This window comes from Embiotoca jacksoni, unplaced genomic scaffold (genome assembly GCF_022577435.1).
Source record: "Embiotoca jacksoni isolate LCO1_2020_lvr unplaced genomic scaffold, fEmbJac1.0.p SCAF_34, whole genome shotgun sequence".
In the NCBI taxonomy this organism is placed as follows: Eukaryota; Metazoa; Chordata; class Actinopteri; family Embiotocidae; genus Embiotoca; species Embiotoca jacksoni.
Genome location: NW_027185386.1, coordinates 2,019,191 through 2,046,617, shown reverse-complemented (window position 1 = coordinate 2,046,617; position 27,427 = coordinate 2,019,191). Strand labels below are relative to the sequence as shown.

Sequence of the window (27,427 nt, the reverse complement as noted above, 5' to 3'; positions counted from 1 at the left end):
GCTACAAACACTTTTATATCCAGTCTGTGGTTAAAACAGACAAATGTGCACTTCTAAAGAACATCTTGCCTCATTATAAAGTTTGTTTTTAATCAGGAACCCCTGTGGCATTGTTCCTGAGCTCTTTTCTGCTTTTAGTCTCTTAAGAACAAAAAGAGCAGGTTGTACCATTTAGCTGATATTTCTGTAACGCCATCACTTCATGTAAAATTTTGCTGGTTAATGCTGAACTTCATTTTGCATCAGCCTGTGCGTACGTGCGTGCGTGCGTGTGTGTGTGCGGGCGGGTGGTCAGGGTGTGTATTTTGTGCGCGCCGGTGTGTACAGATGAGCGTTAGTGACGTTATCTGTCACGCAGACAGGCGGCCCGCCGTCGGCTTGATTACCGCTGGCCGGCCGAACGCTTGACCCTCGAGCGGTCGCGGCCCCGGCGGTGGCGGCGGTGGGAGCATTATCCACCTCCACCCCTGCCTGTGTATAATGGCTGCACTGTGTGATCGATGGCCTGCGTACCTGTGGAGCCCAGCAGCTACAGAGCCAGACACACACACACACACACACACACACACACACACACACACACACAGTCAGACAACCAACTGGCTTTCATAAAGGCTTGGAAACACACAGCGCTCCTCAGGAAACACCTCGAAGTCACACCCTGACACATGGATCCATTACGCAGACCTGACTAGATGTACGGTATATTCATCGTCTTGTCCAAACACACTGCAGTCGCACTGCCGAACTGCCTCAGTGCTCATCCGCTATTTTCTTTATATTTCATTAACAAAAGGCTTTAACGTAAAAAAAATTAAATTGAAAAATAACGCAGTGTGAAAGATCATGAAAAGAATCCGTCTATCATCAAATTATTTTTATTGGACTGAATAAATGTGTTGTTTCTTATTTTATTTTCTCCAATTAAGCTTGCAAATACATTCCCTGCAAAGCTCCAACAAGTTTGCTTGCGGCAGAAATATTTTTGTTTAGATGGTAAACATTATTATTATACTTTTCTCATCTGTTGAACAGGTTTGACAGAAACACCTGCATACACCTGCGTCTTCTCCGCACTGTGTCAGTGCAGCAGAGGTTTAAGCTCCGCCCACAGTGAGACACACAGAGATCAGAGGACAGAAACACAGCAGAGACTCTCACACCGAGCTGGAAACAAACGGCTGCTCACAAATGAACGAAATAACATAAATACAATATTTTTTTCGCTGGACCGCAACAGAGGGGGCGGAGCTATACAGCGAGCGTCTGACTTTTCAAATTAAAAGCCCTCCACTTTCACACGGGGTCCAACCACATAGTAGGTTTTGACTTGCGTTTCTTTCCGGAGGGAAAAGGAAACACTGGATTTGATGGGTTAAATCTCGATTTCGAGTTGCGTGAACTACAGTCGGCATTTAATTTAAAGCGTAAAGAAATGTGTACAGAAAAAAAAAATACATGCACACGGTGTTGAATTTCAGCTGTCGTGATAAAAAAAAATGCGTGCGTTGAGTATCAATTTGTTTTTGTTCATATTAAAGAAGCTTATTCAGATGATTTGGGTGGAGCTCAGCTATGTGAATAGATGTTACTCAGCATGGTTTGTTCTTGGTTGGAGACCCCAGATATAAACAACATGAACAGACATTTCTGTATTTTTTGAAGCCTCCTTGTCGGACCGTGCTGCGTCACATTATATCTGCATTTATAAAAACAACAAAGACGTAACTTAAACTATGCTGCACACGTTTCCTTATTCCTCGTCACATGACGGCGTCTCCATGGTGGCGCCATCGGTTGATCACACCTCCACAAGTCGGATATGACTCTTACGTACGAATCTGCGTACGGCAGCGTATACGGGATATATATGTATATATATATATCTACATGTACATGTAGATATATAAATACATATATATATATGTATATATGTTCCCGTCCTGTTCCCGTCCGTCTCCTCCACAAACCAAAATCCCTCCCGCTTGATCTTCGCAAAACTCTCCATTTGTCCTTTGGAGAGCCAAGGTTACCGTGTCCATCCCCCCCTCCCCCGCCCACCCGCCCCCCTCCCCCCTCCCGCGCCTCCCCCGCCTCAGCGGAGATCTGTCAACAAACTTCTGAAGACTTTCTCACTTGGCAAACTTAAAGAGGGAGCGGGGTTGTCCCAGGAGGTAATCAAGCTCCTTCTCCTGCAACCGGTATCTTTAAACAGAATAGATAAAGGAGGAGCGGGTCATGCAGGAGAGCTCAGGTACTCGGCAGGAAAAGTTCAGCGTATTGATGTGCTGCAAAGGGCCGGCGCTTCACAGAGAGAAGGAGCGCCGTCAGACCGCGGGGCCTGATACCTGCACAGGTAGTCCAAAGGGAGCCGAGGGGGTCCGAGGGTCCGGAGGACAAAAATCGACTCGCTCCGTCCTCCTTACCTCACGCCAAAAAAAAACAACTCCTCCTTTAACTCCTCTCAACTTTTGTAAAGAAAAAAACGAGGGGGGGGGGGGGGGAGAAAAAAAAACAACACTTGGATAAATGACTGTCTTCTTCACTGGAGACTAATGATCCGCTGGTGTCTCAGTCTCGGCCCTGAAAGTGGAGAAGAGGCTTTGATGATGGAGGATTGCGGCTGACAGATAAAAGCTGGAATCCCCCCCGCCCCCTCATCCAACACACACACACACACACACACACACACACACACACACACACACACACACACACACACACACACACAGATGCTCCCCATCTCTCTTACTACTTAGTTATGTGCTCTACCGTTATTGCTATGGCAACCCATTGTTATTTTATTTCATCTTTGCCACAAAAGTTCAAGCTGAAGGCAGAGGAACTCGGCACAAATGGAGGTTCTGGCTCCGTCTGCCTTCCCTCGGCTGCCTTTGTCTCCGTTCAGCTCTCGCTTTCTCTGTCTGGATCCGTTCATCATCATCACACGCGGGAACGTGACGACGTGTCATTGAGCGACATCTTCTTCCTTTGCAGTTTTTCTGCAGCATTGGGTTTTCCTTTCCTTTCCTTTCCTTTTTTTCTTTTTTTAATAGTCCTTCTATTCAAGCTCTTTGGATAAACACGCGTTTTGTTTAGTTTTTTCTCTCCACATCATATTTCTTCTATCAGACGTCGAGTGACACAATTATTCAACGAAAGGTCACAGTATTGAGCGTATATATAAAACTCCGCAGAGCTCTGGCTGATCTTTGTATTCTCCGCGCTGCCTCCCTCCCCTTTTATTTATTTATTTTTTTTACCTTCCTCTCCACTTGACTTTGTCTTTAATAAAACTGTTGCTGCTTTAAAGCTCACTTTGTGCAAATTCTCGCCTGCATTATTTAACAAATTGCTGCCCTAAGCCATTAAAATGGGGAAGAGGGGAACCTGAACTCTGAGAGAATGTGACTGTTTTTCTGAGCCCCCCCCCCCCCCCCCCCCACACACCTCCACCCCACCCGCCGCACCTCACCTTTTTCATGCGAGGCCCAATTTGATTTGACTTGATTTGATTTGAGCCCTGCCACTTTCAGTTTGAATAAGGTAACCGAGAGTTATTTGCTAGGAGAGACAAGGGGGCCTCACCGGACGGGGGAGGGGGAGGGAGGGAGGGAGGGAGGGAGGGAGGAATCGAGTGTGATGAATTTTCGCGCTGCTTAAAAAAAAATAAAAAATTCCAACTTTGCTTTATTCAAATGTAACACATGACTACAAAGAGCCGGTGTTTGATGAGGTGTATGAGATGTAAATGTCGAACGGAGCCTCTCCACTTATCTGCCCCGCCGAGGAAGGTGCCCGGCATCGTAATCATCTGATCTGAATGGATTCAAAGTGCGCTCCTTGATGTGAATGAGTGCTGCTCCGCTGCTTTGACGGGGGTGGGGGGTGGGGTAAAGTGACGTCCCCTCGATGGGAGGGGGGGGGGGGTTGTGTGGATCAGATGGAGCAGGATGGAGGAGATGTGTGCTGCAGCTTCTCTGGGATCTGAGATTGGAGAGTAGTTCTTTTTTAAACTTTTTATGTATTTATTTATTTTATTCTGGGCATCCATCTCTAATCCCAGACTCCCGCTGCAGTCCTGCCAAATTCGTACCTGATTTTTGTGTCTCCCTTTTTTTTTTTTTTTGCTACATCTATTTCAAAAGACTCCAGATCTGTCTTGCAGCCACTCTTGTTTTAACCTCTGACACCCCTCCCTCCCTCCATCTCCCCCTCCCCGCTCCCCCCCACCCTCCCTCCTCCCCATCTCATTCAGCCGCTTCAAGTGTTTGCATTTCAGTCACCTGAAATTACTCCACTCTCGTACGTATATAGGCCTCTCTGGATGAGAGTGTGTGTCAGGGAAATGTCGAATGAGGGGGAGGGGGGGGGGGGGGTAGGAGTGGGGAGGGGGGGGAGTGGGGGCGGGGGTGTGTAAAACTTGGTGTCTCGCCTGTCCGTGACCGTCAGCGGAGATGTGCTGGGGAGCTGCGACGAAGCCTTTCCTGCAGGCCTGCAGAGTTTCACGGCTGCTCGGTTGCATCTCTGCAAAGCAGCAAATCCGGGCGAAAATATCAACTATTAGACGGCAGATGTTAAACAGATGTTTTTTGTCATATCAGCTGCAGCGAGATGACGCATTCGGTAGCTGACTCCGCCTCCTGCACGTGGCCGAGCCCTCTGGACGGCCGTGCATCTGTCTGAGGACGAGCTAAGCCCACGAACACTGAGAAAAGATGTGTTTGTCGCAGAGTATTTTTTTTGCGTGTGAGCTCCAAACCGAGCTGCCTCTCTGCTCCCCCCCCCCTCCCCCCTAGAGGGTCATTCAGCCCCTCTCTCAGCCTCTAATCCCGTCTGTCCGATGGAGATAGAGGGGAGCGGACGGCCGCCGCACACCCGGGGCGCCGCAAACACAATCACCAGCCTTTCACAGACACTTAACGGGGCTTTGCGCTTGTTCAACAAGGCAAAACGCGGCAGGAGGGATCAATTTAATACAAGGCCTGACTCAAATGGAAAGAGGGTAAATAAATAAGCAATGACAGCGAGAACTGTTGCGCAATTTGTGTAGTGGCTGTCCACTTTTCTCTCAGTGTCCTCTCCTCTGCTGCTGCTGCAGCTCCTTTATGATCCCGTCTCCTCCCTCCGGTGTGCGGGGCTGAGCCGAGGAAGAGCAACCCCGGCCTCTCTCTCATCAGGCTCTGTTATTTTAATAAATCACCGCTGCCATTGCTTGGTACATTAATTCCCCGGGCCCAGAGGGCTGTGTTGCCACTAGCAGCGATCTGCATGAGGCGCTAAATGATGTGGGGGATCCCCCGGTGTGAGAACAGAGGCTCTCCGAGTCTTTCCCCTCCGTCTCAGCCACGGATCTTTCGGCTCTCACCGTGGGCCGACCCGGCGCTCCCAGCAGACAACGTAATCAGAGAGGAAGCCGAGGCCTCGTCGCGCCGCACATACCAATGAGACACGCGTGTAGCCGAAGGGGGAGTGTGTTGTGTGTTGTGTGTTGTGTGTTGTGTGTTGTGTGTTGTGTGTTGTGTGTTGTGTGTGTTTGTGCGTTGGTGGCAGGTCGCTAACCCTGGCGTGGCTTCATTAAGCGTGTTCTCTGCCGGCGGCCGCGGCAGCGTCCGGTCTGTGGCGTCTGCGTGCAGGTGTGTGTGTTGTGCGCTCTTTCTAAAGCAGATTTTGACGAGTGTGTTTTTCTTCCCTTTGTGCTTGTCATCCAAAAACAAGTTAAAACAAGTTTCTTTAAAAGAGGCGTAACCTCCACGCGTCTGTGTTGGATTACGCCGTCCTAAACCCCCTTCGGATGTTTCGTGGCAAAGCGTTCGGCGTGTTCGTTCTACTGCGCGTCTCCAGTCGTACTGTTAGTCGTTCGTTCTTCATCCAAGACACGTCGACGCTCGCTAACGCTACGCTTTACACATTACAACTCCTTCGACAGAGGTGAGGTTGCCATCGGTATGCACAGACGACACCGGCGGATTCACCACCCGGAATACCGCTGGGAGATTATACCCTTCCTGCTCGGCTCGGCGGGGATTCGGCCCCCGTAAATAGAGCGCCGGGGAGTGATGCCGTGTTCCCGGGATGACGGAGCACCGCGGAGAACATCCAGCACAAACTCAAGGACTTGCCGCAAATACTGTAATCTCTCATGCTTTTCAGTTGTGTTTTTATTTTATGTTTTATTTTTTTTGTACCTTTTCCTGGGTGGTGGGGGGGTGGAGGTGGGGGGGGGGGGGTGGAGGAAGACTCGGGAATCGTCACACTGGAGATCCATCTGGCTGATTGTCAGTGTGCGAGCCGGGACCGTCGGGCCACGCAGGACACGAGCTATAAACAAAATCTGTTTGGACTTTTATGGAGGAAATGTCACATGGGACGGGAGGAGAAAAAAAACAAACAAAAAAAACGAGCCCGAGCTCAAAATATATTCAGGCCTAATCTCGGTTTTCAAAGGGAGAAAAATTGGCTCAGTTTATTTGCCTTTTACTCAAACATTTAATTAGTTTATTAATAAATAATTCACTGTATGTTTGTCTGAAAATCTTCTGAGGGATGGAGCCATAGCGGCGGCGCAGCATGTAGATCAGATTGTAAATAAGAAGCTCGGCGACGGCTACGCCGAAGTTTATCTGAACGACGGCGGAAACGCGGCGCGGGAGGTGTTGTAACAAGTAGAAGTCTTTCGAGTTTGATTCAAATATTTCATGGTCATCGTCGAGCTCACCGTACCGGCCTCCGTCGGTCTTCCTCCGTGAGCACTCCCTGACCCGTTAAAACCGAATCTCCGCATTTGACTTAACGCGGCCATGGAGGGGGCTGTCTTAATTAATAAGCAGGCATCCACCAAACTAATCTGCCTGTGTTGTGAAGTCTGTCCTTTCCATTAAGTGGGACTCACATTATCTCCTAATCAAATTAGTCACTTAATTGTGGCCCTCCCTTGATGGATCCCGTGGTAAAAAAAAAAAAAAAAAAAAAAAGGGAAGGGAGCGCCGTGTTTGCTGGAGGGGGGATGGGAGGAGGAGAGGGGGTCGGGGGGAGGGGGGGGTGAAGACGGAGCGCGGCTGTTTCATTACGATATGAATTTTTTAATAACCAAAGCGTTCACTGTCATCTTCTTTGCTTTGAACCTTGGCGAAGGGTGAAGTTGAGTTTGACATTTTATCCACTCACGCTGGCCGAGAGTGTGCATGCGTGTGCGTGTGCGTGTGCGTGTGCGTGTGCATGTGGCTGCCGTGTTGGGGGCTAAGTACCTCGCCCAAGGCCACTACCCAATTGGCCAACAGGGGATTGACCCCTGTCATCCTGCTGATCACTGCTCTGCTTTCTTAATCACTTCACCGGCGCCACCTGATCCGAGTCGATGCATTTAGCTCCTTCATCCCTGATAGGAAGTGCGATTTCTCCCGAGTCGTGATGAAGGAAGGTGACCATCTGACCGCTCACACATTTTTAGGGACGGAGCCCGGGCTACCCACGGCCAGCGTCCACGCGGGAGGAACCACCCGTCCCCCCTCCCCGGTGCCTGATGAATGGCGGCGCGTGTGGTCGTTTGTCCTCCTGATTGAGTTTTATCCGCTGCCCTTTTCACAGCAGCCAGACAATAAAGAGAGCCACATCCAAGCGTGACAGGTTAACCCAACAGTAATAGAATACTCTTAATAGTCTGGGCCGAGCCAAACTCGGCCAAATAGCCGGGCTTCCTCGGCGGCGGAGAGAGTGCAGCTGGATCTCGGTGTTGTTCGCAAGGACAAAGAGGGCAGCGTGATGGCTTAATGGGCGGTTTGATGGCTTCACGGGGTGAAATTGAAGTCGGTGAGGGCAACCGAACAGATGAAAACGGGGCAGAGGGCGGATTAAACAAAGCGGGAATTAGCCGTATACGAGCGTGACGTCGAGCCTTGGCCGTATTTTCCTTTATGTACTTTATAGGAATCCTTGGGCTCCATTGTCTCGCTACCTCGCCTTCGTACGAGGGAGGATGATTTACGGTGGTGCGCCGTGACACCGACGCCTGTACAGAAGGGTGCAAAAAATAAACACAATCAAACGGCAGCGAAACTGTCAGGAGAGATTTGGATGATGTTGTCATGACGTTGACGTGAACGTGCCTGTTTTCTGGCAGATAATCCTCACAAAGAGCCTCCTCGGGGCTACAGGCGCCGCGCAGGCATCGCCGGCTGACTCCTTGTTTGTCTCCGCGGCAGCTCCGCTACGCAGTTTGTCATGTCTGACTCGGGCTTTAATGAGGCCCGCGGATTTGAAGCGGCGCGGTGCGGCGGCGAGCCCTCCGTCCACGGCTCAGCCTCCGTCCTCCACGCCGTCTCGGAGGAGGACCTCTCCGCTCTGTGTGGTTAAGATAATAGAGGCTCGCGCAGAAGATGTTAATTGAGGGGAGATAAAGTGCAGTAATGGCTGCAGGGAAGCAGCAGCGAGCGGGGGTGGAGGGCGGGAGGGAAGGGGGGGAGCTACTTGATTGGAGGCTGAGGTGTTTGACTTACAGCATTTCTTTTGATTTTTGATATGTACTGCTATAGAAGCTGCAGGAGGAGCGTGCATCAAAAAACCTTAAAGACGGTCATTAAACGTCCTCCTGAGGCGTTTGTGTTCGGTGCCGTGCCGTGCCGTGCCGTGTCGTGCCGTGCGATGCCAGCGTGGCCTGGCATGGCAGTTTAATGAGGGTTAATACATTTCACCTGGTAGCTCTGAATCTTGCTGTCAGCTTGTGGAGGCTCTTTTTTTTTTTTTTTTTTACATGAAACTTACACGCACGTAATTGTCACGTGACGCTGGATTATTTGGTGAAAGGACTGATGTTGAGGTTCGAATCCAGGAGGCGACGACATTTTTCTTTTTCTTTTCTTGCGTGTCTATTTCACGCTTTCACCGTTGTAACGGGTCGGGCAGGCGGGGCGAGTTTGAGCAGGCAAAAAACAAAAAGAGGTGGAAGCAGGTGATCCGTCCGAAACAGCTGAAGGGACAGAAGCTACATTAATAGTGGCATATGTCTGGAAACTAAAAAAGAGAGAAAACAGACCCTCGACCGAGCGGCCGGCCCGAGAGAGGATGGAGGGAACGAGAAAGAAAGGAGGATGAGGAAGAGGAGGAAAAGTGGAAAATAGCACCAGCAGCCGCTATAATTGCCTCAATGCCCCCGGGATTGCTTTCATTCAATTGAAGCGTTCTCTTTCTCTGTACATTGGAGGTGGAAGTGGAGGTGGATGTGGAGGGGGAGGGAGAGGGGGGTTGATGATGGTGAGGATGGAGGAGGAGCAGGAGGAAGGGGGTGGTTGTACCGGGTGGCGTGGGCGGGCGGGAGATCCGGCGGTGCCCTCCCCTCTCTCAGTAACATACAGTGATGAGGGCGATAGCTCCTGTAGAGGCTGAATCTGTGGCATCAGAGAGGGAGAGGTAGTGTGTGTGTGTGTGTGTGTGTGTGTGTGTGTGTGTGTGTGTGTGTGTGTGTGTGAGAGAGAGAGAGAGAGCGGTGCTGGTGGTGGATGAGCGAGGCAGCGATAAGCAAGTAGGTGGACCACAGATCAGACCTGTCAGATGCGATTGTGCGCCAAAGTGCAACCCCGCATGTGAGTGTGGTTGTGTTTTTTTTTACATTTCCCAAAGACCTCCCCCCGACCATCCTTCTCTCCCCCTCCCACCCACCCCTCCTCCCACCAACCCCTCCTCCCATCTCCTTCATAACAACACACACTCACACACACACACACCATCGCTGCCCAAACACGCGCTCGCTGCTCGAGGAATCCTTTATTTCTTTATTTGGGCTCCCGTCGGTGCGTGCATTAGATGCTCGGCTCCCTCCTCCTCCTCCTCCTCCTCTTCCTCCTCCTTCTTCTTGTCCTGCTCTTTCTCTCCTCCTCCTCTCCCATCTCGCTTTGCCGCTCTCACAGCCTAGTTTTCTTCTTTCTTTTTTTTTCTTTTTTTTTTCCCCCCCTCTTCAATCTTGTGCAGGTTGTATCTCTGACGGAGGGACCGGCGTCGCGCTCCTTTTTTCCACCAACAACAACACTGTGAGTATTCTCATGCTAATTTCCTCTCCGGCCGTTTTCTTCTTTTCTCCCGCCGTCCGTCCGTTTGTCTCTTTTCTCTCTCTCCTCTTTCCTTTCCTTTTTTTTTTTTCATGCTGTTCTTCGCCTCTTTTCATGTTTTCATCCGACGCGCCGAACGCAGCAGCAGCAGCAGCAGCAGCGCGGGAAACAGGGAGAAGGAGGGAAAAGACAAGTGAAGGAGAGAGCACGCACGGAAATAGAGAGAAGAGGGGAGGAAGGAGAGGAGGAAGGAGAGGAGGGGAGGACGGGGAAGGAGGCTGCCGCCGCTGCTGCCGCTGCAGCCGCGAGCCTCCCGTTCTGCCTTTCGGAGGTGTTTCTCTTGGAGGATGGTGGAATTGCCGAAGGGATGGAGGAGGAGGTGTGGGGAGGTGGGGGAGGTGGGGGGGTGGGGAGGGGAGGGGAGGCGGGTCTTGGTTTTGTGAGTAGATAGTTGTGTGAAAATGATAGGGGATGCTGTTGACAATCATGGAGTTGCTCATCAGACAGACCGGGCAGCTGCAACCGAGGCTTCTTCTTTTTGTTTTATTCCATTCTGTTGACTAAACTTCTGATTCATCCGTCACTTTCCATATTTACACACGCGCACGCACACACGCACACACACACACACACACACACATACACACACACACACACACATACACACACACACTCGCACATCTCCTGTGACGCTGCCTCTTATTTCATTATTGTGGAATCAGGACTTTCTTTATACGTGACTCCTCCTCGATGCTGTGAGATGGATCGACTCTGCAGATGGAAGATGAGTCGTTGGATGGATGTTTTTCCTCTCAACGCACCGTGCATATATATGTGTGTGTGTGTGTGTGTGTGTGTGTGTGTGTGTGTGTGTGTGTGTGTGTGTGTGTGTGTGTGTGTGTGTGTGTTTCTGCCATCCGTCACGTGCACCTACTGTAGTTTTAATGACTGCACAGAAGTTTTTTTTCATTTTTTTTTCATTCAACATTTGTGCGTACATACCTGTGTGTGTGTGTGTGTGTGTGTGTGTGTGTGTGTGTGTGTGTGTGTGTGTGTGTGTGTGTGTGTGTGTGTGTGTGTGTGAGGTCAGGAAGTCAGCATCCGTTCCTACACACTGGCCTTTGATCACAGGGCCACATTTAGTCCGCCCACGCTGTGTGATCTGTCTGAGCCATATGAGGGGTGGTTGCTCTCTCTCTCTCTCTCTGTGTGTGTGTGTGTGTGTGTGTGTGTGTGTGTGTGTGTGTGTGTGTGTGTGTGTGTGTGTGTGTGTGTACTAATGGCCACCCAGGTTTTAGCCGGCATCCGGTTGTGCAGGATGTGCCACCAACACCCCCCCCACTCCGCCCCTCTCTCTCTCTCTGGCCTTCACTTCACCGGGAGTCACAACAACAACAACAACAACAACAACAACAACAACAACAACAACAACAACATAATGTCAGCATACTGGGCCGACAGAAAAACGCTCCGAACACAGACCCGGGTAGATCCGTTCGGCGGAGTGAGAGGGATCGATGAGCGTGGCAATTAGGCAAATTTCAGAACGAAGCATCTGGCGAGGCGAGGACGCTTCGTCTGGCGGAGGATTACCATTTTAGTTCCATTTTCAGGCGGCGCGGCCTCCACAATGTGTTATTTCACAGCACTGCGGCACACGCCGGGGCGTCTCCTCGCCCCCCTCCCGTCGCGTACATCCATTTCCCGCTAAACTTAAAGCGGCGCTTTGATTAATGGTGATTAGCTGTAACGCGCGTGTCGCTAGCCGGCCTTTATGATTAAAAAAAACAACAACAAAAAAACAACAACAACAACGCCGGGGGTGATCGCAGCCGGTGCCCCCTCCCGTCCCCGACCCCACCCCCCTCGACGAAGCTTGCTTTCTCTAAAGTAGGCAGATATAAATGAGAGCCATTCCCCCCCCAATTACAGAAGATTAGGTTACCCTCCACCAATCTGAATCCTTTAAATCCCTTCTGTTTTCAACAGCTCTGTCTGCCCGAATGTAATTCAGCCCGGAGACCTGGTGCAGAATAGCAATAGAAAGAAGGGAGAAAGTTTCAGCAGCAGCAGCAGCGAGACCCTGGCAGTAAAAAATTATATATATATATATATATATATATATATATATATATATATATATATATATATATCCATCAGAGAGAGAGAGCGAGAGAGAGCTAAAAGCACATGATAATTGACACTGCGCTGTGTTTTGCAGTTGGCTGTAATTAACTGTGTAACAGAGGTTTGGAAAAAGAGAGAAAAGCCCCCACCCCCCACCCCCCACCCCCCTTCTCCGACTATCTCGGTGCATTTAACTTGAAAGTGCAACGTTTATCGTGTCTCGCCAGCTCTTTTTTTTCCAGTTAGCCTGACTGGATCCACCACAGGGCCACACGTCGCACACGCTATACATCCTTTTTATTATTTTCTTTTTTTTTTTTTTTTTTTTAATCCCTTTTGTACCACAGTTTGAACACATGAAAAATCCCCCCCACCAAAAAAAAAAAAAAAAAAAAAGGAGCCATTGTTTTCTGGGGCGAGCGGCGCACCAAAAAAAAAAAGAAAAAGAAAGAAAAGCTTATCATCTATTTTTAGTGCGCTTCTCCCTCATTGTTGCCTGGTGCCACGATGCAACGCCTGCGTCTGGCGGCTTGTTGTGCGCCATAAACTATGTTGTGCTTCGCAAGCCGGGCGCGCTGGGCGGGATGGGAGGGGGGGGGGACTCTCACCCACACGTCAGTGATGTACGAGCCCCACACACACACACACACACACACACACACACACACACACACACACATGGACCCCCCGCTGCCTCGCCAGCCGCTTTCAACCGCGCCCGCTGTCACTCCACCCCCCCGCCCACCACCCTCCTCCTATGATAGCGCCCATATGCGTGCGGGGGGAGAGCACCTGTATTAACGTAATGTACCGACCCATCCCCTTTTTATTTTTAATTTTTTTTTATTCCTCATCACTTATCACGAGCCTGCTTACACACACACACACACACACACACACACACACACACACACACACACACACACACACACACACGACGAGGGTGGAAAAAGCTCATAAAGATAAAAATCACATTTCACTAGAGGGTGCTTGTGTGACAGTGATGTATGCTGCGAGCTTCCTGCCACCTCATCGAGATGGGACCGAGTTCTGGGTGGGTAAATCAATTTGTGCAAAAAGGGGCCCGTCGGCGCTCGTATTGGTTTCGTGATATGATCTTCGTTGTCCATTTTTTTTTTTTTTTTTTTTTTTTTTTTTTAGAGGTCAGCGCGAGACGCCGACGACAAGGGCGCGAGAACCCGACCGCCTTTTCTCTCTCTCTCTCTCTGGTGTCTCGGTAAACGATCTCCCCCCAGAGGATTGTGGGTAAAGGCAGTCTTAATCCAAAAAGGTATACGTTGTTGTTTTTTTTTCGTGTTTTTTTTTTTTTTTTTGTAAAGTTTACACACTATGGATTCTCTATTAAGTAACGCACCTTCATCCATTACCGCACGGCGTCTTGATGGAGTGTCCGCAGCCAGAGGCGAGTGCCGTCTGTGCATTAATCGCTGTAATTACTCAGCGAGGGCGACACACGGATTCTGGAGGTGCATCTCAGTTCAGATACCAGTGCAGGACTGGGGTGGGGTGGGGTGAGGTGGAGGTGGGGTGGAGGTGGGCCAGTCGATAGGTGAACCCGACTCCACGTGTTTAGAGATCTGCAGCCAGGAAGGAGCGAAACGAAGGCTCGGAGATCAGGAAGTCCCAAATCCATCTGAGGAGGGGAAAGACGTGGCGTTATTCCATTGAAGGTCACGTCAAACGTATCAAAGGTCCGACCGACGCGCTGCACGTTAAGAAACGACGACGTATTCGATAAAAACAACGTAACGTCGCCAGCGAGATGAAGTTAACGCGACGTAGATAAAAAAAACACTGAAAATAGTTTAAAAGGCTTATAGGAGACAAACTTAAAATGACATCATGTTTAAGAGGCTGAAAAACTGCACCACTTTTACAAAAGTCTGTCCCGTCCTTTAAGGAACATGGATAAAAGTTAAGGGTCCCCCCCCCCCCCCGCCCCACCCCACCCCACCCCAGCGAGGAAGATGTCAGCTGCGCCGGCCTCACTCTCTGACTGACTTGTGATCTCTGGTTGAAGCGTGCAGTGGAAAAAAAAATCACCACAGCAACGACTGCTTAGCAACAAAGAAGAAGGAAAAAAAGAAAGACAACAACAACAACAACAACAACAACAACAACAAAAGGAAGCCGATGTCGGGGTCATCAACAAATATTCGGTAACGTCGGAGGAGGATTTGCTCGAAAAAGCCGCCGTGTCGTCGTCGTCGTCCGCTGCGGGTTTGAGAAACTAGAAGAAAGGACACGAGTGGTCAAATCAAAGCTGTCAAGTCAGGGAAATAAAAAGCGGAGGAGGGAGAGCGGTGGCGGCGGCGGCGGCGCGGCGGCCGAGCGGCGCGGCAGCTCGCAGGACTCGGTATTGTCTGCACAAGGGCAAACCCGACTTCCTCTTTGTGCTCCTCTGCTGGAATGTGTCTTCTAACGTTGTCGGCGTTCCGCCGTTAATCATGCCGGCATTGTTGGTCATAATAAAGTTGAATGGAGTTTAATAGGTTAGGCGTCTTTCCACCCAACCGCCCCCCCCCACCCCCCTCGCCCTCTCCTCCCCCCACCTCCTACCCACCCGCGTTCTTATCTCGTAGCGACTTTCACTTCCTCGTACCGCCTGCAGCAAGTAATCATGGGAGAATTATATGAGTCAGAGACGCCCGTTTTTTAATTAAAGACAGTTTTTAGCATCATGAAAAGAGAAAAGAAAAAAACAAAAACTGAGGCCGTTTGGACACACACACACACACACACACACACACACACACACACACACACACACATCTATGCATGTCGAGGCGTTTTTCTGTGGGTTTGGTTTTCTCATTAAACGCAGCAGAACCATGTCTGATACCGTCCACACGGGTGGGGTGGGGTGGGGGGCTGGGGGTTGTGGGGGGTGGGGGTTGTGGGGGGTGGGGGGCGGGGCTGGAGCGGCAGAGTGTGGAATATTTGAACATCTCAGTGCTGATGTGTGCAGAGCAGAGTGTGTGTCTGCAGGGGAGGCTTTGAAATTTCATCCACTCCATCCCTTTTAACTCGGCGGCGGGGATGTGTGTGTGTGTGTGTGTGTGTGTGTGTGTGTGTGTGTGTGTGTGTGTGTGAGAGCCTCGCTCCGGTTGGCCAATGGCTGTTAGGAAGCTCCTGAACATCCCCACCACCACCACCACCACCACCACCACCACCTACCATTCACGCTCCTCACTATCTCCTCCCTCCCTCCTCTTCCTGCATTGTGTCAGATAGTTTAATGTGAAATTGCTTTTCTTTCAAATTTCCCCGTGGAAACGGAAGTCGTTGCAAAACGTTACATCTCATAATGGCGTGTTATTGTTGTTCTTTCATACGAGTCCTTGGCTTCTGAGCAAAAAAAAAAAAAAAAAAAAAAAGCTCTGAGCTGAGGTTACACTCGACTATTTCTCCCTCCTCTTTCTCTCTTTTTATTTTTCCGCCATCTCCGATTCTGCGCCGAACTCTTCTTCCTCCTCCTCCTCCTCCTCCTCATCTGCTGCTGCTGCTGCTGCTGCTGCGCCCACGGTAACCCCGCTGAAAAATTTATCACCACCTCGCTCTGTGATTACGCCGTGCATTAGCAGGGCTTAAATTTAATTTGTCGGCGTGCCCCGGCGGCGGTGCTACGGGCCCGGCCTATCAGAGACACTTTGTAAAAGGGGGGCCTGGAAGAGCCTCCCGGGGCGATCCTATCAGTCAGACACACTGTCAGCAGACACACTCAGTTAGTCAGCATTGAGTCAGAGATGTGGCCTCGGCCGAGCCGCACGCCACCGTTGGCCGCTCCGCTGGGCCGCTGCTGCGGGCGGCCCCGGCTCCCCCGCCTGTCAATCAAAGCTCCAGCAAGGATGCTGACCTTTGTTCCCTTCTGCTGAAATGAATGCTCTTCAACAGGTGATCCGGCCGACATCCTCGCCTCGCCACGCTCAAGTTTAAATATAGCATCCGGGCTTTTTCTTTTCTTCTTCTCTACGTAAGCCTGTTACAAACCTGTTTATGTCACATTTCACGTATTTTGTGGACTTCGTTCGGCGTCTGTCGCCCTCGGTAATAACCGTCCGTCCTGACGTTGCTATCGCAGACCTCCAACTCTTGTGATTTACACGATTACGCGTTCCCTTTGGCTTTATTATTTTTTTTACTTCTGCATTTTCATCCTCGGAGATCAGAGCGGCTCCATCTGAGGCCAATCAGGGCTGCTTTTTATCGCCGCTCGCCCAATCAGAAGGTCAATCTTCAAGGTGTTTAAACCAGCTAGTAACCAAGAGAACCTGAGAGGGTCCTCACACTTCCTGCGTTTCTTAATTGGGATCCATTTTTCATTTTCATATGGTTTTAAATGTCAAGAACGGGGAGCGCACGCAAAGTGTTTTGAATTTGCTGTCGGGGAGGGGGAGAAGAAGACGCGGTGTGTAACAAGGCGCTCCGGAGCCGAGTTTTACCGATGACAAAAAAGAAAGATGAAAAAAAGAAAAAGATGATGTACTGCTTCTGACCTCATCCGCGGTCCGCCGGGAACATAATGTCAAAAAGTTGCCAGCGCCTTTCTTCATTTGACAGAAACAAATCCTCAGGAAGGACTTCTCCCTCGCTTCTGTGGAGGCGCCGCTCTCCGTTTCCTCCCTCTCGGTCTGGAGATGAACCGCTTCGCTGGACTGCAGATTTATGAATGGGAATGTGGATTTTCATGCTTAAAGAAAGGCGGCGGCGGATGGTGGAAACTTCCCTCGGTACACCGAGTATGATCAGGGAGCACGTCAACCCTCCAAAATATCTGCAGCTTTCATTATTTTACCCAGAAATCAACGTTTTTGTTTTTTTACAAACCGATTCTTCTGTTACGAGCTACGAGTACCAAGATGACGCTCTCAGAACGGTCCAGAAAAACAACTTCAGACTCCCATGATTTGTCTTTATACTTGTAGTACGTACTGCAGCTGCCCTCGCAAAGTATGTACTGTTGCATGTAGTATGTTCTGCAGTTGGGACGCACTACTTCAGCAAAAAAAAAAAAAAAAATGGGCCTTAACCTTTGACCCTCTGGGGCGTATCCTTCAACATCCGACTTTTGAAGTAAAAAAGAAAAAGGATGCGATTTGGAGCCAGTACGCTTCTTTTTAATGCCTCTTTTTCTCTTTCTTCTTCTTCATCTTCTTCTCTTTCTTCTTCTTCTCCATCTCCTCCTTCTTCTCCTTCTTCTTCTCTTTCTTCTTCTCCTCCTTCTTCTTCTTCTTCTCTTTCTTCTTCTCCTCCTTCTCCTCCTTCTTCTTCTTCTTCTTCTTTCTTCTTCTCTTTCTTCTTCTTCTCCTTCTTCTTCTCCTCCTTCTCCTTCTTGTTCTCCTCCTTCTCTCCTCCCTCCGTCCCACAGACTGCAGAATACGACCGGATGCAGTACAACATCCTGGTACTTTTTCCATACTACATTTAACAGATTAAGTATCGGGACGTACTCCATCTTTTTTATGGCGTACTAAATAGTTGGGTATTATGGCTCCTTTCCTAAACGGTGGCCGTCTCGGCTACGTGGAGGAAGGAAGGCAAAGATTTTCAAATTAAAGCATCTGAAGAAGCTGCAACTGCAAAAACCTTCTTCTTTTTTGGAGTGCGTTTAAGAGCACTGTTTGAAAGTGCACTAAAAGGGGGAAGTATGTCATCTGGAACACAGCTCAGTTTTCTGCACGAATCGACTCAAAACCAGCAGCGTCAAATGAGGAAAAGAAAAAAAAGAAAAAACAGGTGTTTGTGTCGTCCTGGAGGACGAATGCATTCTGTCATTTAATTTGCGTTCTCGATATCCAAGCAGCCTGGAACGATAGATTTCCTCTATTTTGGACTTCTCTTGTTCTCTCGCTTCCCTTTCGACAAAAAAAAAGAAAAAGAAAAAGGTCAGAAGTGTCAGATGGTTGGCGACAGGTGGAGCGACCGGATCCGTGTCAGGAGTCGACCTCGGATGCGAAGAGGCGAAGCGGATCCGCCGACGGCGGCGCGAGTCAGTTTAATGCGGTCCGAGGCGTGTTAGCGTGTGAACACCCCCGAAGGCGTGTGACTTTGAACAGCTGTTAGGACAATACATTAATGCCCCCCCGCCCCCCCACCTCCTCCTCTACACACACACACACACACACACACACACACACACACACACACACACACACCCGGGAACCTCGGTTTTTATATCTGCACGTTCAAAATGTGATTTCTCTTCCCTGTAACGAGGTGTAATCCCGCCGCTCCGCTCTTCCTCCTTAAACATCCTTCTCATTCCTTCGTTTAATAAATGACACCCAGAGGACAAAACCGGAGGGACAGGTCCCCGCTGACACCTGTGAAATATAGACTGATAATGCTCCTGCCACTCGCCTAATGTCACCACCTCCTCCTCCTTGTCGGACACCTCCCCCCTCCTTTCTCCCTCCCCCCTCCCCCCAGTGCATGTATCATAATGACTGCTGTCAATTAGGGAGCGCCCAAAAACTTGTGACTGACGCTTGACTCCCGAGAAGAAATAAAGGAGGAGACGTCCTGCAGTGACGGTGTCCCAGGGGTGGTGCGATGGAGAGGAGCACAGTCCCCCCCCCCCCCCCACCCACCCACCTTCCAACAAAACTCACTCCGTCATTGTTTGCATGGTTCACTCTGAACGATTTAATTACTTACTTTCGACTTGAGCAATTATAGCTGAGCAGCACATATGTTAATTATATCTGACCTCCCATTTTTTTTTGCTGCTCTGTTAATTGTTCGCCTCAGATGACATTCGGAGATGACTGTCATTGGTGCCTGCGTATCGGGCAATTTTTTAAAATATATATATATATATATATATATATATATATATAAAAATAGAAAGAAAAAGAAAAAGCTGGTGTGACAGATTTCTTTTGGTGGATGGAAAACTTCTTCATCGATGGAGCGGGTCACGGTGGGGAGGAGACGTGACTCGTCTTTTTTTTCACCCCCCCCCCCCCCCCCCCACACACACACACACACACCCTCCTCTTGTTGCCAAAACATGACATAACACCTCGTCTCCATCTCCAACAATTACCGCAGTACCTTTTTTTCTTTTTTCTTTCCAGAGTAAAATCTCAGGACTCGTGACGCCAGCCTTCACTTCCTGTCATCCCCCTCAGATAATGCATTTGGTGTGTTTATTCCCTTTATTGCCCAGGAAACATCTAAACCCACTAATGCCCCCTACACCCCCCCTCCCCCGCTCCTTCCCTCCTCTCCAATGTCCCGGCCTCCGAAGAAAAAAAAAAAACATTAAAAAGCGTTCGCAAAAAGACAAACTGCTACCTGAACTAATACATCACGTTAAATGACACATGTATTGCACTTTTTATTTTTATTTTTTCTTTTTTTTTGCAAACACAAGCTTATTATCACGTTTAATGGGGACGGTTTTTCACTTTGTGCCATCACTGCACACACACACTGTGTTTTAATTCTCCTGGCAGCAGTGAGGAGTCACTCACACACACACTCACACACACACACACACACACACACACACACACTCACACTCACACACACACACACACACACACACACACACACACACACACACACACACACACACACGCACGCACACGCACACACACGCAGCGAGCTCTTCAAATTCATTTCGTCTTGCCGTATGATCGCAGCTGCGTGACTGCGGCCTCATGAAGCAGCGGCGGGGAGAAATGAAAAATACATGCGACGCATCGACACCAGCGTGTTTGTTAATGTCGCCGGGCGTCTCCGCCTGCTCGTTCTAATGGACTGCGCTTTTGTTTTTGTCACCTTAAGTGAGCGCCGACGTTTTTTTTTGTTGTTGTCTCGTTTCACTTCAGCCGTAGTTTGGGAGGAAAAGCGTGCTGTTTCCTGCGTTACACTTCATTTCAGTTACGTTCAGAGCAGCACGAGTTCAGTTGGTGCTGGTTTTTGATTTTTTTTTTTTTTTTTTTTATCTGCGTATTGAAAACATGCTCCTTGAAAATAATCACCTTCTGAGGAACTTTTAAGATCGGTGGGCGAAGAGGTCAAAAAGTTTGAAATAGTAAATAACGGGACCGAGGGAACAGGAAGTGACTCTTGGAAGACGCCGCCAGCACCACAACACTGCAGAGGATTTCTGTTTGATTGACAGGCCTGTGGTGCAGTCAGGTTACAGCTATCGGTGGGCGGGACGTAGTATCTTCGGGTTTCCAATCAGATCAAGTCGGATGCACCGCTGGCTCCTCCCCCCAGCTCGTCCAAATATGGTCACTTCCTGCTCCAAACCGCTCCGAACTAGCAAAGATGGCGACGGACAGAATCTGAACTGGAGGCTTCATCACGGCCGTATCTAAGATCTGAGTATAACGTCCGTGAAATGTCTTCTGCTTTCTCTTGTTCTTTTCCTACCCGGTGTGAAACCGAGCCGCTCTGTCACGTGAGAGTTTGAAGGAAGACCGCTGCAGGAGGCTCATGTTTCCGATCATAGCTGTGATTGTAATTAGCAGTAAATAAAGTGACGCCCTCGTTAGCGTCCGCTCATCTTTCCTCGTCGGTTCGGTTTGGACTTGGCAGACGGCGTCTTCCTCTTCCTCTTCCCTTCCGCCTTCCTCCTCAGATATTAAATCATTTAGTGCTTTTTTTTCCCCCCGGTGCTGCACGCGTATCGTTGGCACAGATAGCGCGTCCTCTTTCGGAGGCGTCGCTCGTCGCCTGACCTCTTTTATCGTTCGGCGCCGGAGCGAATATGATTCAGCGTCCTCCACAAAACTTGATTTACTTTCTTCTGCTCGGTTTGGGCGAGGCTCGGTGTCGGAGTGTGTTTTCGGCGGTTCATTAAGGCTCGGGCGTCGCGCCCAGCGGGACTCACCGACGTCTGTCGGCTCAGCGCCGGTCTGAGAGAGCGCCGGGCGGCGCTGTAAACGAGACGTAAAACCAAAACAAGGAGCTGAAAGAGGCTGAAGCGCTGCAGAGTTAGCGACAGCGAATCTGCGAGTTTTACAGCCGTTAGCGTTCGAGTGAAAGATGTACGAACATTTATTCAACGAGGTGTTTAATTCAACTCAAATATGAAACATCACTTTCTTTGAACTCTTTAAATCGGGCGTATCGCTGCGTCTCTGTTTGGTGTTATTTGGTCTCTTTTTATTTTGGCGGGGTGTTTCCTTTTTCTTTCATAAACATTTGATTGAGAATAATCGATGATTAAAGTCCCACTTCTCGTCCTCTTTCGTTCGTCTCCGGCGGGACAAACATCGATCTGAAAGTTTGACGAGCTGTTTGTTTCCTTGTTTGTTCGAAATGTCCGTCTCTTGTATTTTGACCTCCTTCTCTTCCTGTTCGCTGCTGCAGTGAGGAGCTTTTCTTCTTTCTTTTTTTGAATCATTGGTATTCAGACACGCTGGCCCAAGGTGGCAATCTGTTAAAGAACGTGGAGGGAGGTGTCACCTCTCAGTTAAGGCAGCGCCGCCGTCCTCGGGGCCCGGTGTGCCTGGACAGCTGGCCTCAGAGTTAGCAAGTGTGACTGTGGAGGAATGGATGCTAAATAACAGAGCCCGCAGCGCTGCCTCCCCCCTCCTCCCCCACTCCCCTCCCCCCGCAACCCCACCCACCCCACCCGCCCCGCCCCGCCTCACCGGCTAGCAGGCGTGACGCGACAGGACTGAGGCCAGAGCCGGCTACAATCCATTACTTTTACCTGAGGGAGAGGCGGGGGGGGGGGGGGGGGGGGGGAGTTAAGGGCCGGAGCACCTTTTCAACGCTCTCTTCTGCATGCTAATTCCACCAGTGCTTCAAAAGGGATCAAAATCTGCCAGGCTGGGTAACACACACACACACACACACACACACACACACACACACACACACACATATTTAAATGAAGTGCCTCAGAGTACGAGTGTGCTTGTTCCCGGAGCGTTAAGTCGGCCGGCTCGCAGAGAGCTTAAAACCTGCAAATTGGATGTTAGTCTTTTTTTGGTGTGTGTTTGAGTAACTGTACACACTCTGCACGTAACGATCGCACACACAAAACGTCCTACGGCGGCGGGACCGCGCTTCTTTTTATTTATTTTTAATTTTTATAAAGACGGGAATGTTGTCGCGAGTTAATTTGATGAGAGGAGGAGGAGGAGGAGGAGGAGGAGGAGAAGGAGAAGAGGAAGAAGAAGCATAGCGGCTGCTTAAAAAAATTCTCCTCCAGATTTACCGCTCGCCCGGTGATGTCACGACACACGTGCCCCCCCCCCTGAATTCCCCATGCACACCCTGACGGGAGAAGCGCGACGAGCGTCTGTGCAGCGACCGTGAAGCAGAAGGGGATTTTTATTTCTTCTATACATTTTTTTTTCTTGAAGCTCTCGCTATCAGAGTGAAAAGTACACATGACAAGTGGTTTGCAGGTTCAAATGAGAAAAAACACCACAAACAAGTGCAGGAGAGGAGAGAGAGAAAAGCCGAGGCTGGATTGGCACCTGGTGACAGTGATAAATTTCACCAATCGCCCGGCGTGAAGATCTGTCTAATCTCGGCGGCAGCTCGCAGCGGGGTAGGACCCCATCACTCTGCCATTATTTGACAACAAAATGACGTCTGTAACGGGCTTCGTTTCCCTCCCTGACGTCTGTAACGGGCTTCGTTTCCCTCCCTGACGTCTGTAACGGGCTTCGTTTCCCTCCCTGACGTCTGTAACGGGCTTCGTTTCCCTCCCTGACGTCTGTAACGGGCTTCGTTTCCCTCCCTGACGTCTGTAACGGGCTTCGTTTCCCTCCCTGACGTCTGTAACGGGCTTCGTTTCCCTCCCTGACGTCTGTAACGGGCTTCGTTTCCCTCCCTGACGTCTGTAACGGGCTTCGTTTCCCTCCCTGACGTCTGTAACGGGCTTCGTTTCCCTCCCTGACGTCTGTAACGGGCTTCGTTTCCCTCCCTGACGTCTGTAACGGGCTTCGTTTCCCTCCCTGACGTCTGTAACGGGCTTCGTTTCCCTCCCTGACGTCTGTAACGGGCTTCGTTTCCCTCCCTGACGTCTGTAACGGGCTTCGTTTCCCTCCCTGACGTCTGTAACGGGCTTCGTTTCCCTCCCTGACGTCTGTAACGGGCTTCGTTTCCTCCCTGACGTCTGTAACGGGCTTCGTTTCCCTCCCTGACGTCTGTAACGGGCTTCGTTTCCCTCCCAGACGTCTGTAACGGGCTTCGTTTCCCTCCCTGACGTCTGTAACGGGCTTCGTTTCCCTCCCTGACGTCTGTAACGGGCTTCGTTTCCCTCCCTGACGTCTGTAACGGGCTTCGTTTCCCTCCCTGACGTCTGTAACGGGCTTCGTTTCCCTCCCTGACGTCTGTAAACGGGCTTCGTTTCCTCCCTGACGTCTGTAACGGGCTTCGTTTCCCTCCCTGACGTCTGTAACGGGCTTCGTTTCCCTCCCTGACGTCTGTAACGGGCTTCGTTTCCCTCCCTGACGTCTGTAACGGGCTTCGTTTCCCTCCCAGACGTCTGTAACGGGCTTCGTTTCCCTCCCTGACGTCTGTAACGGGCTTCGTTTCCCTCCCAGACGTCTGTAACGGGCTTCGTTTCCCTCCCTGACGTCTGTAACGGGCTTCGTTTCCCTCCCTGACGTCTGTAACGGGCTTCGTTTCCCTCCCTGACGTCTGTAACGGGCTTCGTTTTCCCTCCCTGACGTCTGTAACGTGGCTTCGTTTCCCTCCCTGACGTCTGTAACGGGCTTCGTTTCCCTCCCTGACGTCTGTAACGGGCTTCGTTTCCCTCCCTGACGTCTGTAACGGGCTTCGTTCTCCCTGACGTCTGAACGGCTGTTCCCTCCCGACGTCTGTAACGGGCTTCGTTTCCCCTCCCTGACGTCTGTAACGGGCTTCGTTTCCCTCCCAGACGTCTGTAACGGGCTTCGTTTCCTCCCTCGTACTGTCTGTTTCCCTCCCTGACGTCTGTAACGGGCTTCGTTTCCCTCCCTGACGTCTGTAAGCGGCTTCGTTTCCCTCCCTGACGTCTGTAACGGGCTTCGTTTCCCTCCCAGACGTCTGTAACGGGCTTCGTTTCCCTCCCTGACGTCTGTAACGGGCTTCGTTTCCTCCCAGACGTCTGTAACGGGCTTCGTTTCCCTCCCTGACGTCTGTAACGGGCTTCGTTTCCCTCCCTGACGTCTGTAACGGGCTTCGTTTCCCTCCCTGACGTCTGTAACGGGCTTCGTTTCCCTCCCTGACGTCTGTAACGGGCTTCGTTTCCCTCCCTGACGTCTGTAACGGGCTTCGTTCCCTCCCTGACGTCTGTAACGGGCTTCGTTTCCCTCCCAGACGTCTGTAACGGGCTTCGTTTCCCTCCCTGACGTCTGTAACGGGCTTCGTTTCCCTCCCTGACGTCTGTAACGGGCTTCGTTTTCCCTCCCAGAGCTCTGTAACGGGCTTCGTTTCCCTCCTAGACGTCTGTAACGGGCTTCGTTTCCCTCCCAGACGTCTGTAACGGGCTTCGTTTCCCTCCCAGACGTCTGTAACGGGCTTCGTTCACTCCCAGACGTCTGTAAGGGCTTCGTTTCGCTTTCCCTCCCAGACGTCTGTAACGGGCTTCGTTTCCCTCCCAGACGTCTGTAACGGGCTTCGTTTCCCTCCCAGACGTCTGTAACGGGCTTCGTTTCCCTCCCTGACGTCTGTAACGGGCTTCGTTTCCCTCCCTGACGTCTGTAACGGGCTTCGTTTCCCTCCCAGACGTCTGTAACGGGCTTCGTTTCCTCCTCCAGACGTCTGTAACGGGCTTCGTTTCCCTCCCAGACGTCTGTAACGGGCTTCGTTTCCCTCCCAGACGTCTGTAACGGGCTTCGTTTCCCTCCCAGACGTCTGTAAGCGGCTTCGTTTCCCTCCCAGACGTCTGTAACGGGCTTCGTTTCCCTCCCAGACGTCTGTAACGGGCTTCGTTTCCCTCCCAGACGTCTGTAACGGGCTTCGTTTCCCTCCCCAGACGTCTGTAACGGGCTTCGTTTCCCTCCGCTGACGTCTGTAACGGGCTTCGTTTCCCTCCCTGACGTCTGTAACGGGCTTCGTTTCCTCCCAGACGTCTGTAACGGGCTTCGTTTCCCTCCCTGACGTCTGTAACGGGCTTCGTTTCCCTCCCAGACGTCTGTAACGGGCTTCGTTTCCCTCCCAGACGTCTGTAACGGGCTTCGTTTCCCTCCCTGACGTCTGTAACGGGCTTCGTTTCCCTCCCAGACGTCTTGAAATGGGTTCGACGGTTTTTACTTCGGCGGTGAGGATGCGTATTTGGAGGACGTGTTTGCGCGGCTCGCCCCGGACGGACGCGATGAACGGCAGCTCTTTTTTTGTTTTTGTTGGTTGTTGTTGTTGTTGTTGTCGTCGTTATTGCAGCAACAGAAACATTTCTGTTGTTGTTTTCTTTTCTTTTTTGGTTTTACGAGGCCACGCGTCCGCCCGTCCATATGCATCCGTCGGCGGCCATGTGGCGCTCCGTTTGGCAGCGGGCCGCGTTTTTACACCCTGAATGTTATTTTGATTTCACTGACACAGAGATAATGTTTCATAACACACAGTCAGTCACGAATTAGCCCATCTGTCTGTTTCAGCTTCCCGGTGCTGATGGAGTCTCTCTCTATCTGTGTGTGTGTGTGTGTGTGTGTGTGTGTGTGTGTGTGTGTGTGTGTGTGTGTGTGTCTGACCACAGTGCCCCCCCCCCCCCCCCCCACCAGGATTCACTGACGGCTGTCAGCTCATTGAGTGACTCCTCCACCGATTGTATTTGAGCCAAAATCCTGATCCCTGGTCTCGCTGCTCCTCTCTGCCGCTCTGCTTTCTCGCTCTTCCTCCTCCTCCTCCTCCTCTTCATCCTCTTCCTCCTCCTCCTCCTAGCCAGCTTGTCGACATGCATATGCTGACACACACTCGCACACGTATATACAAGCGCACACACACACGCGCAGGCGGGATGATATGTTGCGTCGCGGCTCAACAGGCAACGGTGTGAATGTGCATTTTGTGTGTGCGGCTTCTTTTTTTTTTTTTCTTTTTTTTTTCTTCATATGAGGATGAGCTGCAGCAACTGTGCGCAGAAATATGTGCTTACATAGATAAATATAGATCTAAATTTCCGCCCCCATCGATGGTTCATGTCTCGGATCTCTGCTGTTCTTTTCTCTCTCCGCTCTCCGGTCGAGGCAGATCTTCTCCACCTCTCGGCCCGGTTCTGGTTCTGGTTCTGGTTCTGGTTCTGTCGGAGGTTGTTTTTTTTTGTTCCCTCCTATCTGACGTGGTAATTGGTTGAATTGTTGGGTTTCATCGTATTCATATTATTCCATTTTGGGAAAGTTTTCCAATCAGTGCGAAACGACCACGAAGGACTAAATTCTGTTGCATATTTATTTGTATGTTTTTGCCTTTGAGCTCGCATGCCTGGTTGTTTGTGAGGTTGCTCAGCAGGCAGGTCACTTCAGGCATCCTGGAGAAACCTGCCACGGTTTGTATTCTGCTGCGTCTGTCTCTTGGTGTGACGTTGACATCGGGGGCTCGGCGGGGGGTCCGGTCCATCTGTTGCTCCGACATTTTTGGTTTCTTCCCGTGTGGATGAGGATGGTTCTGTATGTTGGAGGGGATTATTGTCATGAATCTGGAGCCGATCTCGACCCCCTCAGCGAAGCGAGAGTATCGCCAATTATTATATTATTTTAATATCCACATCGTGAAGCAAATATATCATCATTTTGTTCATGTTTTCCACCTTTAGCGTTTCAGAATCTGAAGCTCGTCTCGTCCGTGACTTTTAACGGCGAGACGGGATCTTACGACTCTTTTTGTTTGGATTCTTTTGTGGCACGCGCTCGATCAGCCGCAGCGCTTCGTTTTCTGGAGGATGTTGCATTGCGGTGCAGTTTTGGGTCAGGGTCAACATTTTCGCTCGTGGATGCTGCATTTCTTTTTCTTTTTTCTTTTTTGGCACGGTGTGAATGTCGCTCTGCATGCTGCTCGGTTTTAGGACGTCGTCTTTCCGGTGAACAAAAACAGCTTTAAATCCATTTAGTAAAAGTCTGCCATCTTAAAAACTTTCTCATCCGTGTTTTTTTTTTTTGTTGCTATCTGCAGTGCGAATGAATATTTCCTCAAAAGTGCTTTAAATCTATCCAGCGTGGTATATAGAACAGTCATATATGTGTCCCGTGTGCCTGCAAACACTTCCTGGTTTCCTCCTGTGCATTTTTTTGCTCTGTAGTGAGCAAAAAGCTTGGAAGCTCCTTGTTCTCATCCCTCCG

At 50.4% G+C, this 27,427-nt stretch overlaps 1 protein-coding gene across 10 annotated transcripts in view; it reads left to right on the top strand.

Moving 5' to 3' along the window:
* The window catches only part of LOC138207845 (RNA binding protein fox-1 homolog 3-like), a 361,299-nt gene that overhangs the window by 117,909 nt on the left and 215,963 nt on the right, over positions 1–27,427 (top strand). For 7 of the 10 annotated variants that reach the window (XM_069165392.1, XM_069165389.1, XM_069165380.1 and 4 more), the window contains exon 4: positions 9,964–10,022. The exons of 1 other annotated variant lie outside the window; for it this stretch is intronic. The gene's annotated coding sequence lies outside the window, so the exon portion shown is untranslated. Of the gene's footprint in view, positions 1–9,445; positions 9,579–9,792; positions 10,023–27,427 lie in introns of those variants that run through there. 2 more of the 10 variants (XM_069165383.1, XM_069165382.1) reach the window with 2 other exon arrangements.